Below are 13,827 nucleotides of genomic sequence, written 5' to 3' on the forward strand. Positions count from 1 at the left end.
AAAGCAAGACTGGACAAAAGAAGTCAAACTATTATGCTGACAAATAAATCTGTGGCCAACCTAGCACCAGAGTTGCCCTGTGTTGTGCAGAAATGGCTAAACCTTTATAGCTTCATGTTTTATAGTCACCAGATACAGAAAGCCTGAGGAGAGGTGTGACCTCATTCAGAATGGGCCTCTGCAGCTGAAACAGATGCTGGAAGAACTGACAGCTGGAGGCATTCAGCTGATATTATTTCCTGTAGTAAATCCTTCTTTGAAGGAGTAACAAGCTACTATATCTCTGTGTTTGATATACTTTATAAGAGAGTTTTAATGAAAACTTTGAAAAATGACTCTCAATTCTGTCTCTCACACACACACAAACACACACATGCATACAAGTGTGCACCCGCGTGCGTGCACACACACACACACACACAATGTTTCCAATGCATCTATTCTATGAAAATAACCATATCAAGTTGGCAAAGATTTATAGGGTGCCCACTGAAGTTGGTAACATGAGATATTAACCCCTGCTCTCATGGAGACTGGCTGTTCATTTACCTTATACTGGTGTCATGATGAAAAACAAGAATAATTATGCTGCCCTTTGAACCCTTTACAAGATACCACTCAGTTCAATGTATTTTTAGTCAACCAAAATACGAACTTTATTTAAAGATCCTTGGTCCATCCTTTTCCTCTAATAAATATTCTGTCACTAATCATATTCTCCCCACATTGCTTCCCCATAGCATTGTTGATTTTTTAACTTCTTGTTAGATTTAGACAGCTTTCCTCAATATATTTCCCAAAATTCTAGCTAGAATGTTCAACATTTTCTCTTTCCTAAATGGATCTAACTTCCTTATCCAAGTAAAATAAGTAATAATACAGAAGGGGGAGAAAAATAAATCAATCCATTCTTCCAAATGTCCCTAACAAGGACTGAAAGAAAAAGTAATCACTGAGATCCAAAGCTTTAAAACCAAGATCACATATTCGAGAAGAAAGGAAAACCCCAAAAGATAGAAAATTCTTACTTAGCAAATAGCTGCCACCACAAATTAGTTTCTCAGTTCCTGATTTTTAAAACAGAAATAAGGCATGAGCATATGTTAGGGATTTATAGCCAGGCTTGAATATGTCAGTGAGAAAGGAGTAAATTACTCACTAGAAGTTGAATGTTTACTCAGAACACTGAATTTCATTTACTGAAAATGATATCTTAAATAATACACAGCAATCAAAACATAATGAAACTGAAAAATGAAAAGTTTATATATTCTGAATATTTAAATTTTAAAATCAGAATCTTTCACCCCTATATATTCCTTTATACATATACTTACACTGTAAAAATATTCTCATTGGCTTTAAAGTACTGTCAAATCTACCAATGTGTATCTATACATGTATCAACATCCCAAAATCATAACAAATCATAAAAAAGCAATAATTAACGAGCCAATTAACAATCATAAATGTTGTCTATTAAGATAGCACATTCTAATAAAATCCCACTTAAATGTCATTTTAGGCTATTGTGCCTAAAATGTTATTGAATGGACAATAATTGAATAATAGTTGATTAAAATATCTTCACTCCCACTAGCCTTGTGACATTTGACAAAGTCTGACAACTGATAAAGAGAAAAACTGATATACTTCACAATTAATGTAAAAAAGTTATCTAATTTTACAGTGGTTTACACAATGACATGCTTTAACATTTGTTCATATTTAAACTTATTAAGAATGGATGAGATTCCAAAGATGGCAAATAGAACATATGGATCTACCTTGTACTCTCCTGAATTCCCACTCACCAAATTTTGAAGCTCCAAAACAGATGGTAGCAAGTTTTGCATACAAAACACACCCAACCAACCAAATGAAATATTAAACTGGCAGTGAGGAAAGCCTAGAAGCAGCACTGCTTATGCAGAGAACAATCAAAAGGCTGAGAAATTGGTGGCACCAGGAAATAGGAATGAGTAGAAAGTCTACATATGAAAGTTGAAAACATGGAATATTGGTTGAAAATCTTTTTAGTAGCTATTTAACTGAGATTTATATTTCCACTCTGCTTAAACAAATAGCTGACCCTCTTAAACCCAAAGAAGGAAAAACAGAGGGTGTCCAAACTAGGAAATCCAACCAGTTAGGGACAGCAATACCATCCTAAAACATGAGGATTAATTGGGGGTCTGAACACCACTCAGTTTCCAGAAGACTGGCAACCAGGGAGGAGTTTGGAAGAATTTTAACTGAGAATATTTTTGCACTACTGGAAAGATGAATATTGGCATTGAGGGTTTCTCAACAAAATGATTTAGTACCTACAGTGAATTTCATGATTAGCCATATACCCACACACTTGGAATTGCTTCTGTACCAGCTATCTGACCAAAGAATCAATATTAAAGAGAGAACCCAAAACAAACTAAAAGAAAAAATAACAACTTGGTGGAAATACAGTTTTACTATTAGAAAAACTTCACAAAGGCTATGATGAATAATTTTAGTGAGAAAGTATTAGTAAGAAAAGATATTGCAACCTTCAAACAAGAAAGAAAATATTACAAATGAAATATTCTGGGCAAAGTTACCTTAGATAGTAATAATAATACTTAAATTTCAGAATTTCAATAGAATATGTGAAACACAAAGTTGAGGGGGGAGGACTCAAGATGGCGCTGTCAGAACAAACCAGGATTGGAGCTCTCGTTGAATCCACGGAGAGGTGAGTCGGAGCTGCATTTCCAGACTGATCTTTGTTGCCCACAGAATGGGGAAATTCCCAAGTATAAAGGAGACGCGGGACGCCAGGCACTACTTCTGCCTGGCGAAGCCGGCAGCTGGTGTGGCGGTGGCCGGCCTTACCCAGTGCTCCCCACAGGGCGCGCTTGTCCGGGTGTCCTGTTGAACTGGCAACCTGAGACTTGAGAGGGCTGGACTTGAGACTGAACAAGACTTGGACATTGGGCCAGCCCAGGGGATTGCAGGAACAGAGCGTTTGGGCTAGTCCAGTGGGACGAACAAAACCACGATTTCAAACACTCCCCGTGCAGATAGTCGGAGACACTCTGTGGGGGAGGGGTGTCCACCATTACCGAGGCAACCCGCCCCAACTGAGATACACGCCCATTGCTGACGCAGCCAGCCGTTGCCAAGGCAACCCGTCCCTACTGAGATACACACTCACTGCTGACACAGCCTGCCATTGCCGAGGCAACCCGCTACAACAGAGAGACTCTGCCGCACAGCATGGTGGAGACCACAGCAGAACAGCAGAGCCTGCAGCAACAGGGCGAACCACACAACAGCAGGGTGGAGCCTCGGCAGGCAAACAGTGGATAGTCTGCCTCCTAGCTGGGCAGGACACCTCAACGAGCATCGAGAAATAAAGCCCGAACCCCCCAACACAGAGCATTTGAGAAAAAAAAGATTTTTTAAATGAGCTCAGTTGCAGCAGAATCAAACATAGCAGCCTAACAGCCCTGAATGAACAACAGAGCTCACAGCTCAGCAATTGAGCTCCTATAAAGTACAGACTGTCTCCTCAAGCAGCTCCCTGACCCCTCTATATCCAAAAGACTGACATTTGGCAGGCATCATTCTGGGACAAAGATAGCAGAAAAAGAAATTGGTAGCATCCCTCACTGTTCCGCAGCTGCTATAGGTGCACCCCAGACAAGCAGGGCCTGGAGTGGACCTCAGCAGTCATACAGCAAAGGGGCTAGACTGGTAGAAGGAAAACCAAGTAACAGAAATACTTCATCATCAACTATCTGGTGTCCACTCAGAGACCCAATCGAAAAGCCAGCAACTACACAGACGACAAGTGGATAAATCCACAAAGATGGGAAGAAACCAGCACAAAAAGGAGGAAAACACCCAAAACCAGAACACCTTGCCTCCTACAAAGGACCAAAACTCCTCACCAGCAAGGGAACAGAGCTGGACAGAGAATGACTGTGAAGAAATGACGGAATTAGACTTCAGAAGGGGGATAATGAGAAACTTTTGTGAGCTAAAAGAAGATGTATTAAATCAATGCAAAGAAACTAAGGAACTTAAAAAAAGATATGAAAAAAGATTTGAGGAAATGATAACAAGAATGGATAACGTAGAGAGAAATATGAATGAATTAAAGAAGATGAAAAACACAATACGAGAACTTCGCGAAGCATGCACAAGTTTGAATAGCCGAATTGACCAAGCAAAAGAAAGAATATCTGAAGTTGAAGACCAACTCAATGAAATAAAATGAGAAGCCAAGATTAGAGAAAAAAGCTCAAAAAGGAATGAACAAAGTCTCCAAGAAATGTGGGACTATGTGAAAAGACCTAACCTACGTTTGATAGGTATACCAGAAGGGGACGAAGACAATGAATCCAAGCTGGAAAATACTCTTCAGGACATCATCCAGGAAAATTTCCCCCACCTAGCAAGACAGGCCAACGCTCAAATGCAGGAAATACAGAGAACACCACAAAGATATTCCACAAGAAGAGCAACCCCAAGGCACATAATCGTCAGATTCAACAAGGTTGAAATAAAGGAGAACATACTAAGGGCAGCCAGAGAGAAAGGTTGGGTCACCCACAAAGGGAAGCCCATCAGACTCACAGCAGATCTCTCGGCAGAAACACTACAAGCCAGAAGAGAGTGGGGGCCAATATTCAACGTTCTTAAAGAAAAGAACTTTCAACCCAGAATTTCATATCCAGCCAAACTGAGCTTCAGAAGTGAAGGAAAAATAAAATCCTTTGAGAACAAGCAAGTACTCAGAGATTTTGTCACCACCAGGCCTGCTTTACAAGAGCTCCTGAAAGAGGCACTACACATAGAAAAGAACAACCAGTACCAGCCATTCCAAAATCACACTAAATGCTAAAGAGCATCAGCATAATGAAGAATCTACAACAACTAATGGGAAAACAGCCACTTAGCATCAAAACGGCAGTATCAAATTGACACATAACAATATTAACCCTAAATGTAAATGGACTAAATGCACCAATCAAAAGACACAGACTGGCAAATTGGATAAAAATCCAAAACCCATCAGTTTGCTGTATCCAGGAAACCCATCTCACATGCAAGGATACACAAAGGCTCAAAATAAAGGGATGGAGGAAGATTTACCAAGCAAATGGAGAGCAAAAGAAAGCTGGAGTTGCAATTCTCATCTCTGATAAAATAGACTTTAAAGCAACAAAGATCAAAAGAGACAAAGAAGGCCATTACATAATGGTAAAAGGATCCATACAACAAGAAGAGCTAACGATCCTGAACATATATGGACCCAATGCAGGAGCACCCAGATACATAAGGCAAGTTCTTAATGACTTACAAAGAGACTTAGACTCCCACACAATCATAGTGGGAGACTTTAACACTCCACTGTCAATATTAGACAGATCAACCAGACAGAAAATCAAGAAGGATATCCAGGGCTTGAACTCAGACCTGTAGCAAGCATACCTGATAGACATTTACAGAACTCTCCACCCCAAATCCAAAGAATACACATTCTTCTCAGCACCACATCACACCTACTCTAAAATTGACCACATAATTGGAAGGAAAGCACTGCTCAACAAATGCAAAACAACTGAAATCATAACAAACAGCCTTCAGACAATAGTGCAATCAAGTTAGAACTCAGAATTCAGAAACCAACCCAGAACCGCTCAGCTTAATGGAAACTGAACAACTGGCTCTTGAAGGTTGACTGGGTAAACCATGAAATGAAGACAGAAATAAAGAAGTTCTTCGAAACCAATGAGAACGAAGACACAACATGCCAGAATCTCTGGGACACATTTAAAGCAGTCTCTAGAGGAAAGTATATAGCAATAAGTGCCCATATGAGGAGAATGGAGAGATCCAAAATTGACACCCTATCATCAAAATTGAAAGAGCTAGAGGAGCAAGATCAAAAAAACTGAAAACCCAGCAGAAGACAAGAAATAACTAAGATCAGAGCTGAACTGAAGGAGATTGAGACACGAAAAACCCTTCAAAAAATCAATAACTCCAAGAGCTGGTTTTGTGAAAAGATCAACAAAATAGACAGACCACTAGCCAGATTGATAAAAAATAAAAGAGAGAACAACCAAATAGATGCAATAAAAAATGATAAAGGGGAAATCACCACAGATTCCACAGAAATTCAAACCATCATCAGAGAATATTACAAACAACTCTATGCACATAAACTAGTAAACCTGGAAGAAATGGATAAATTCCTGGACTCCTGTGTCCTCCCAAGCCTAAACCAGGAGGAAGCTGAAACTACGAATAGACCAATAACGAGGTCAGAAGTCGAGGCAGCAATTAAGAGCCTACCACACAAAAAAAGCCCAGGTCCAGATGGGTTCACAGCCGAATTCTACCAGACACACAAAGAGGAGTTGGTACCATTCCTTCTATAACTATTCCAAACAATCCAAAAAGAGGGAATCCTTCCCAAATCATTTTACGAGACCAACATCATTCTGATACCAAAACCTGGCAGAGACCCAACGAGAAAAGAAAACTTCAGGCCAATATCCATGATGAACATAGATGCAAAAATCTTCAATAAAATATTGGCAAGCCGATTGCAACAGCAAATCAAAAAACTTATTCATCATGATCAAGTAGGATTCATCCCGGGGATGCAAGGCTTGTTCAACATATGCAAGTCTATCAACGTAATTCACCACATAAACACAACCAAAAACAAAAACCACATGATTATCTCAATTGACGCAGAGAAGGCATTTGACAAGATTCAACAGCCCTTTATGCTCAATAAACTCGGTATCGATGGAACGTATCTCAAATTAATAAAACCTATTTATGACAAACCAACAGCCAATATCATACTGAATGGGCAAAAACTGGAAGCATTCCCTTTGAAATCCGGTACTAGACAAGGATGCCCTCTTTCACCACTCCTATTCAATATAGTTCTGGAAGTTCTAGCCAGAGCAATCAGGCAAGAAAAAGAAATAAAGGGTATTCAAATAAGAAAGGTGGAAGCCAAATTGTCTCTATTTGCAGACGACATGATAGTATACCTAGAAGACCCCATCGCCTCAGCCCAAAAACTCCTGAAACTGATAAGCAACTTCAGCAAAGTCTCAGGATATATAATCAATGTGCAAAAATCACAAGCATTCGTCTACACCAATAACAGACTTAAAGAAAGCCAAATCAAGAACAAACTGCCATTCACAATTGCTACAAAAAGAATAAAATACCTTGGAACACAACTCACAAGGAACGTAAGGGACCTCTTCAAAGAGAACTACAAACCACTGCTCAACGAAATCAGGGAGGACACAAACAGATGGAGAAACATTCCATGTTCATGGTTAGGAAGAATTAATATCGTGAAAATGGCTATACTGCCCAAAGTAATTTACAGAATCAATGCTATCCCCATCAAGCTACCATTGACTTTCTTCACAGAACTGGAAAAAACCACCATGAACTTCATATAAAACCAAAAGAGAGCCTGCATAGCCAAGTCAATTCTAAGCAAAAAGAACACAGTGGGAGGCATCACACTACCGGATTTCAAACTATGCTACAAGGCTACAGTAATCAAAACAGCATGGTACTGGTACCAAAACAGAGATATAGACCAATGGAACAAAACAGAGGCACCGGAGGCAACACAACATATCTACAACTATACAATCTTGGATAAACCTGACAAAAACAAGCAATGGGGAAAGGATTCCCTGTTTAAGAAATGGTGTTGGGAAAACTGGCTAGCCATGTGCAGAAAGCAGAAACTGGACCCCTTCCTGACACCTTACACTAAAATTAACTCCAGATGGATTAAAGACTTAAACATAAGACCTGGCACCATAAAAACCCTAGAAGGAAATCTAGGCAAAACCATCCAGGACATAGGAGTAGGCAAGGACTTCATGAACAAAACACCAAAAGCATTGGCAACAAAAGCCAAAATAGACAAATGGGACCTAATCAAACTCCACAGCTTCTGCACGGCAAAGGAAACCGTCACTAGAGTGAATCGGCAACCAACACAATGGGAAAAAATTTTTGCAGTTTATCCAGAATTTACAAAGAACTCAAACAGATTTACAGGAAAAAAACAAACAAGCCCATTCAAAAATGGGCAAAGGATATGAACAGACACTTTACAAAAGAAGACATATATGAGGCCAACAATCATATGAAAAAATGCTCATCATCACTGGTCATTAGAGAGATGCAAATCAAAACCACATTGAGATACCATCTCATGCCAGTTAGAATGGCGATCATTAAAAAATCTGGAGACAACAGATGCTGGAGAGGATGTGGAGAAAAAGGAACACTTTTACACTGTTGGTGGGAGTGTAAATTAGTTTAACCATTGTGGAAGACGGTGTGGCGATTCCTCAAGGCCTTAGAAATAGAAATTCCATTTGACCCAGCAATCCCATTACTGGGTATATATCCAAAGGACTATAAATCATTCTACTATAAGGACACGTGTACACGAATGTTCATTGCAGCACTGTTTACAATAGCAAATACCTGGAATTAACCCAAATGCCCATTGATAATAGACTGGATTGGAAAAATGTGGCACATATACACCCTGAAATATTATGCAGCAATCAGAAATGATGAGTTTGTGTCGTTTGTAGGGACATGGATGAATCTGGAGAACATCATCCTCAGCAAACTGACACAAGAACAGAAAATGAAACACCACATATTCTCACTCATAGGTGGGTGATGAAAAATGAGAACACATGGACACAGAGAGGGGAGTACTAAACACTGGGGTCTACTGGGGGGAAAAGGGGAGGGCCAGTGGGAGGGGGAGGTGGGGAGGGATAGCCTGGGGAGAAATGCCAAATGTGGGTGAAGGGGAGAAGTAAAGCAAAGCACACTGCCATGTGTGTACCTACGCAACTGTCTTGCATGCTCTGCTCATGTACCCCAAAGTCTAAAATCCAATAAAAAATTAAAAAAAAAAAAAGAAACATAAAGTTGAGAAAATTTGATCCTTAATGTTGAGCTAAAGAAAAAAGAATTGGAAAATGAGAGAGAAAATACAAGAAAGAACACTGCAGGAAGTCCAACATTCAAATAAATTATCTAAAGGTAGGAACAAGAGAAAATAAAGGAAGAGAATAGTAACAGAAAAAGTTCTTGAAAACAAGTAAATACATTAAAGATATTTAATATCGTAAGTCAGGAAAATACAAACCAAAATCACTATCAGATACAATTAAACATCTACTATAATTTTAAAAAGCAGAAAATAACTGTTAGCAAGTGTGTATAAAAATTGGCACCCTGAAGGGGACTGCCAAGATGGTGCGGTAGGAGCAAATCAGGATTGCAGCTCTCAGTGAAGACGCAGAGGGAGAGTTCAATCCACATTTCCAGACGGATCTTTGTTGCCCATAGAACGTGGAAATTCCCAGGTGTAGGAGAGACACAGGACACCAGCGCAGCTGTTTTGGCTCGCACGGCCATTTCGGCCGGCGCCACAGTGCAGCAGCACTCCACAAAGAATGAACTGGACTGGGTGCCCTGTTAAACCGGCAATCTGAGATTTGGGAGGGCAGATTAGCATATCCATCTGATTAAACAAGACTTGGACAGTGAGCCAGACCAGGAGATTCCCAGGAAGAGACATTTGAGCCAGCACAGTGGGTCGCTGCACGGGAAATCACACAGATCCTGGTGCCCTATCAGCAGCCCACTGAACCACCTGGGAGAGAGTCAACCATTCAACTTAAAAAAAAAAAAAAAAAAAAAAAAAAAAAAAAAAAAGAGGGCTCTGACGCAGGGAGCCAGGTGATCAGGCTTGGTGGGTCCGACTCCCACAGGGACAAACAAAATGGCGATTCGAAACCAGGTGATCAGGCTTGGTGGGTCCCACCCCCAAATGGACAAACAAAATGGCAAATCAAAATGGCAATTCGGGGTTGAGGGTTTCACTGCGGGCACAGCTGAACCCAGGATGGTGCAGCTCGGTGGGGGAGGGGCGTCCGCCATCACCAAGGCATACCACCCCTACTGAGGTACACTCCCATTGCTGAGGCAGCCTGCCGTTGCCGAGGCAACCTGCCATAACAGAGAGACTCCGTCAACAGGGCGGAGCCCACGACAGCATGGTGGAGCCCATGGCAGCAGGGCGGAGCCCACAGCAACAGGGCAACGGCACCAGGGCAGAGCCTCGGCAAGCAAATAGTGACTAGACTGCCTCCTAGCTGGGCAGCAAGGTGCAACGGATACTCATAAAGAAAGCCCTAACTGCCCGAGACAGAGCATCAGAGGAAAAAAAGGGGTTTTATGAGTTCTGCTGAAGCAGACAAAAACATACTGGCCTAACAGCCCAGAATGAACAACGGAGCTCACAGCTCAACACTTGAGCTCCTATAAAGTACAGACCACCTCCTCAAGCAGTTCCCTGACCCCTGTATATCCAAAGAGTCACCTCAAAAAGGACTGATCAGACCGACATTTGGCAGGCATCATTCTGGGACAAAGATAGCAGAAGAAGAAACTGGTAGCTCACTGTTCTGCAGCTGCTACAGGTGTACCCCAGACAAGCAAGGCCTGGAGTGGACCTCAGCAGTCCTACAGCAGAGGGGCTAGACAGTTAGAAGGAAAACTAAGTAACAGAAATAATTCATCAACAATCTGGGCGCCCACTCAGAGACCCAATCGAAAAGTCAGCAACTACTCAGAAGACAGGTGGATAAACCCACAAAGATGGGAAGAATCCAGCGCAAAAAGGAGGAAAACACCCGAAACCAAAACACTCACCTCCTACAAAGGACCAAAACTCCTCACCAGCAAGGGAACAAAGCTGGACAGAGAATGAGTGTGATGAAATGACGGAATCAGACTTCAGAAGGTGTGTAATGAGAAACTTCCGTGAGCTAAAAGAACATGTTCTAAATCAATGCAAAGAAACTAAGAACCTTGAAAAAAGATTTGAGGAAATTGATATCAAGAATGAACAACTTAGAGAGGAATATGAATGAATTGAAGGAGCTGAAAAACACAACACGAGAACTTCGCGAAGCATGCACAAGTTTCAATAGCTGAATTGACCAAGCAGAAGAAAGAATATAAGAAGTCGAAGATCAACTCAATGAAATAAAACAAGAAACCAAGATTAGAGAAAAAAGTGCAAAAAGGAATGAACAAAGTCTCCAAGAAATGTGGGACTATGTGAAGACACCTAACCTACGTTTGATAGGTGTACCAGAATGTGACGAAGAGAATGAATCCAAGTTGGAAAATACTCTTCAGGATATTATCCAGGAAAATATTCCCCACCTAGCAAGGCAGGCCAATATTCAAGTCCAGGAAATACAGAGAACACCTCAAAGATATTCTGCAAGAGCAGCCCCAAGGCACATAATCGTCAGATTCATAGGATTGAAATGAAGGAGAAAATACTAAGGGCAGCCAGAGAGAAAGGTCGGGTCACCCACAAAGGGAAGCCCATCAGACTCACAGCAGATCTCTTGGCAGAAACGCTACAAGCCAGAAGAGAGTGGGGACCAATATTCAACATCCTTAAAGAAAAGAACTTTCAACCCAGAATTTCATATCCAGCCAAACTGAGCTTCATAAGTGAAGGAAAAATAAAATCCTTTGCAAACAAGCAAGTACTCAGAGATTTTGTCACCACCAGGCCTGCTTTACAAGAGCTCCTGAAAGAGGCATTACACATAGAAAGGAACAACCAGTACCAGCCATTCCATCTTGACTGGATTCATGACACTGAGATATATAATTTAGATTATGTACTCCCAACTGATACCATGACATAGATGTAAGGTCTTTCCACTTTGCAGATGAGGAAATTTAGGCTAAGATGTCAGATGCTCCATCATGTCCTCCTTTCCAGTGACTGTCCTATTATCTCCTGAGTTGAATGTGAATCCAGGTAACTATAAGTTTCCATAGCAAATGATTGCCCAAGGTTTTACAATTGGTCTATAAACTTGTCCTATTTGACCTAATTTTGGGGAATAGAAACACAGCTCACTGTGGTCATTCATTTAATAATTTATTTGTTCATTCATTCATTTTCTTCCCTCCAATGTATACAGACTGTCTTATCTGTGCCAGGGAGTATCCTTAAGTTCTAGAGATACAAATATATAGCCATTGCTTTTAAAGAGATAGAAGTCATGTGGAGAACTATGATCTTAGATGAGGTAAACCTCCATGAACCATCTGAGTTATAAATTGTTGTCACCAATCTATATGTGTCATGGTACGAGACATAATTTTATGTTAGTGAAAAGAATAGGAAAACCAGATTTGACTCATAGGCTTTTCTTTATGGAAAGGTTTTTTGTTTCATATATGGAGAACTAGTTATGCTGTATAATACCATGTTTCTATATTCTGAAGGGGAGGCTGTCACTCAGAACCAAGTACAGAATGTGAACAGATGTAAACATTGTGGATGACTGAATGTGCAGGAGCGTAAGATGGAAGAATTCTGAACCATAAGGAGAAATTAAAGAAATGAAATGGAAACAAGCTAGCTTTCAATCAGTGCTCTCTTATGAACTTCTCATTTTCTCTAATTAGTAGGACAAAGTTAATTAGCTTCTTTTCTGTCCTTTTTCCTAATGGCTTTTTCTCATCTAATAATAAGGAATCATGGTTACTTTTAGTCATTTTTAACCGTCCACTATAATGTTAGGTGCTCAGATTTCTGGTTTTCTTTTCTGTTTATATCATATCTATCATCTCTGTATTCTAATTTTATGTGCTTACTGTCATTATTAGATTCTTATAATCATGATTTGATATTTAATTCACATGGTCGATGATAGAAGGGTATCTGATCTCCAACAGTTGCTATGATAAATGCCTGCCTATCCACAGAAAGCACACAGTTCTGAGTATATTCCACTATAGATCAGACCATTTTAATGAGAATACGCTATGCATCTGTGGTTTTTATAAAATTTTAATTTTTGTTCCTCAGTTTAACTTAGAATTTCACCAATTAAACTGATATTTAATGGTAGAGAAATCACAGGGAAGATAAGAACAGTAATAAAAAGAGAATTCCTTTGGAAAGAAAGATATATATTCCTCAGGTTAATGTTTTTTTAAAAAATTTCTCAAAGGAATTATAGCCATATATCTTAAGAAAACAGTATTCCTGGAAACTACATGATTCAGGGGGTGGGTGGAGGCAGGCGAGCAATACATTAAACATAATAAGACTGACAAAAATTATCAGCTTGGAGAAATCAAAGAAACCTCCAGCTAAGGTACAAAAGTTGCCTCCTGATCTAAGTACCCAAGATCAGGATGAAGATGATCAAGAATTCCAATTACCTTCACATTATATTTGAATAAGTCATTAAGTAATTGAAGAAAAAATCACTAGTAAATTTAGTTGTATGAAAGTATACATGATTATATATCATACATAATTGGTGGCTATAACTTCACTAATGCTTAAAGTAAGTTAGTAAATGCCTGTCATGACAATAACCACTTCTTTCGTTCTATTTACTTATTTTTAATTTTATTTGTTTCTTGCATTTTACGAATACTTAGCTAGTATCATGTAATGGTTTAGTTTAATGTGCATCCTATACTTTGGTAAAGGAATATTAGACCACCCTATTCTTTTTTTGTCAATGTGATTTTTGCTTTTCTGCAAGTTATATGTGCATGTAGATTGAAAACTCAATTCGTTCTAGGTTTCTTTTCTTTTTTTTGAGAGGGAGTTTCGCTCTTGTTACCCAGGCTGGAGTGCAATGGCGCGATCTCGGTTCACCGCAACCTCCGCCTCCTGGGTTCAGGCAATTCTCC

The 13,827-nt window shown here is 39.9% G+C and overlaps 1 protein-coding gene across 37 annotated transcripts in view; it reads right to left on the bottom strand.

Moving 5' to 3' along the window:
* Positions 1 to 13,827, bottom strand: part of CDK14 (cyclin dependent kinase 14) — a 621,661-nt gene that overhangs the window by 336,386 nt on the left and 271,448 nt on the right. The window lies entirely within an intron of this gene.

The sequence above is a fragment of the Callithrix jacchus genome, chromosome 11 (genome assembly GCF_049354715.1).
Source record: "Callithrix jacchus isolate 240 chromosome 11, calJac240_pri, whole genome shotgun sequence".
Classification (NCBI taxonomy): Eukaryota; Metazoa; Chordata; class Mammalia; order Primates; family Cebidae; genus Callithrix; species Callithrix jacchus.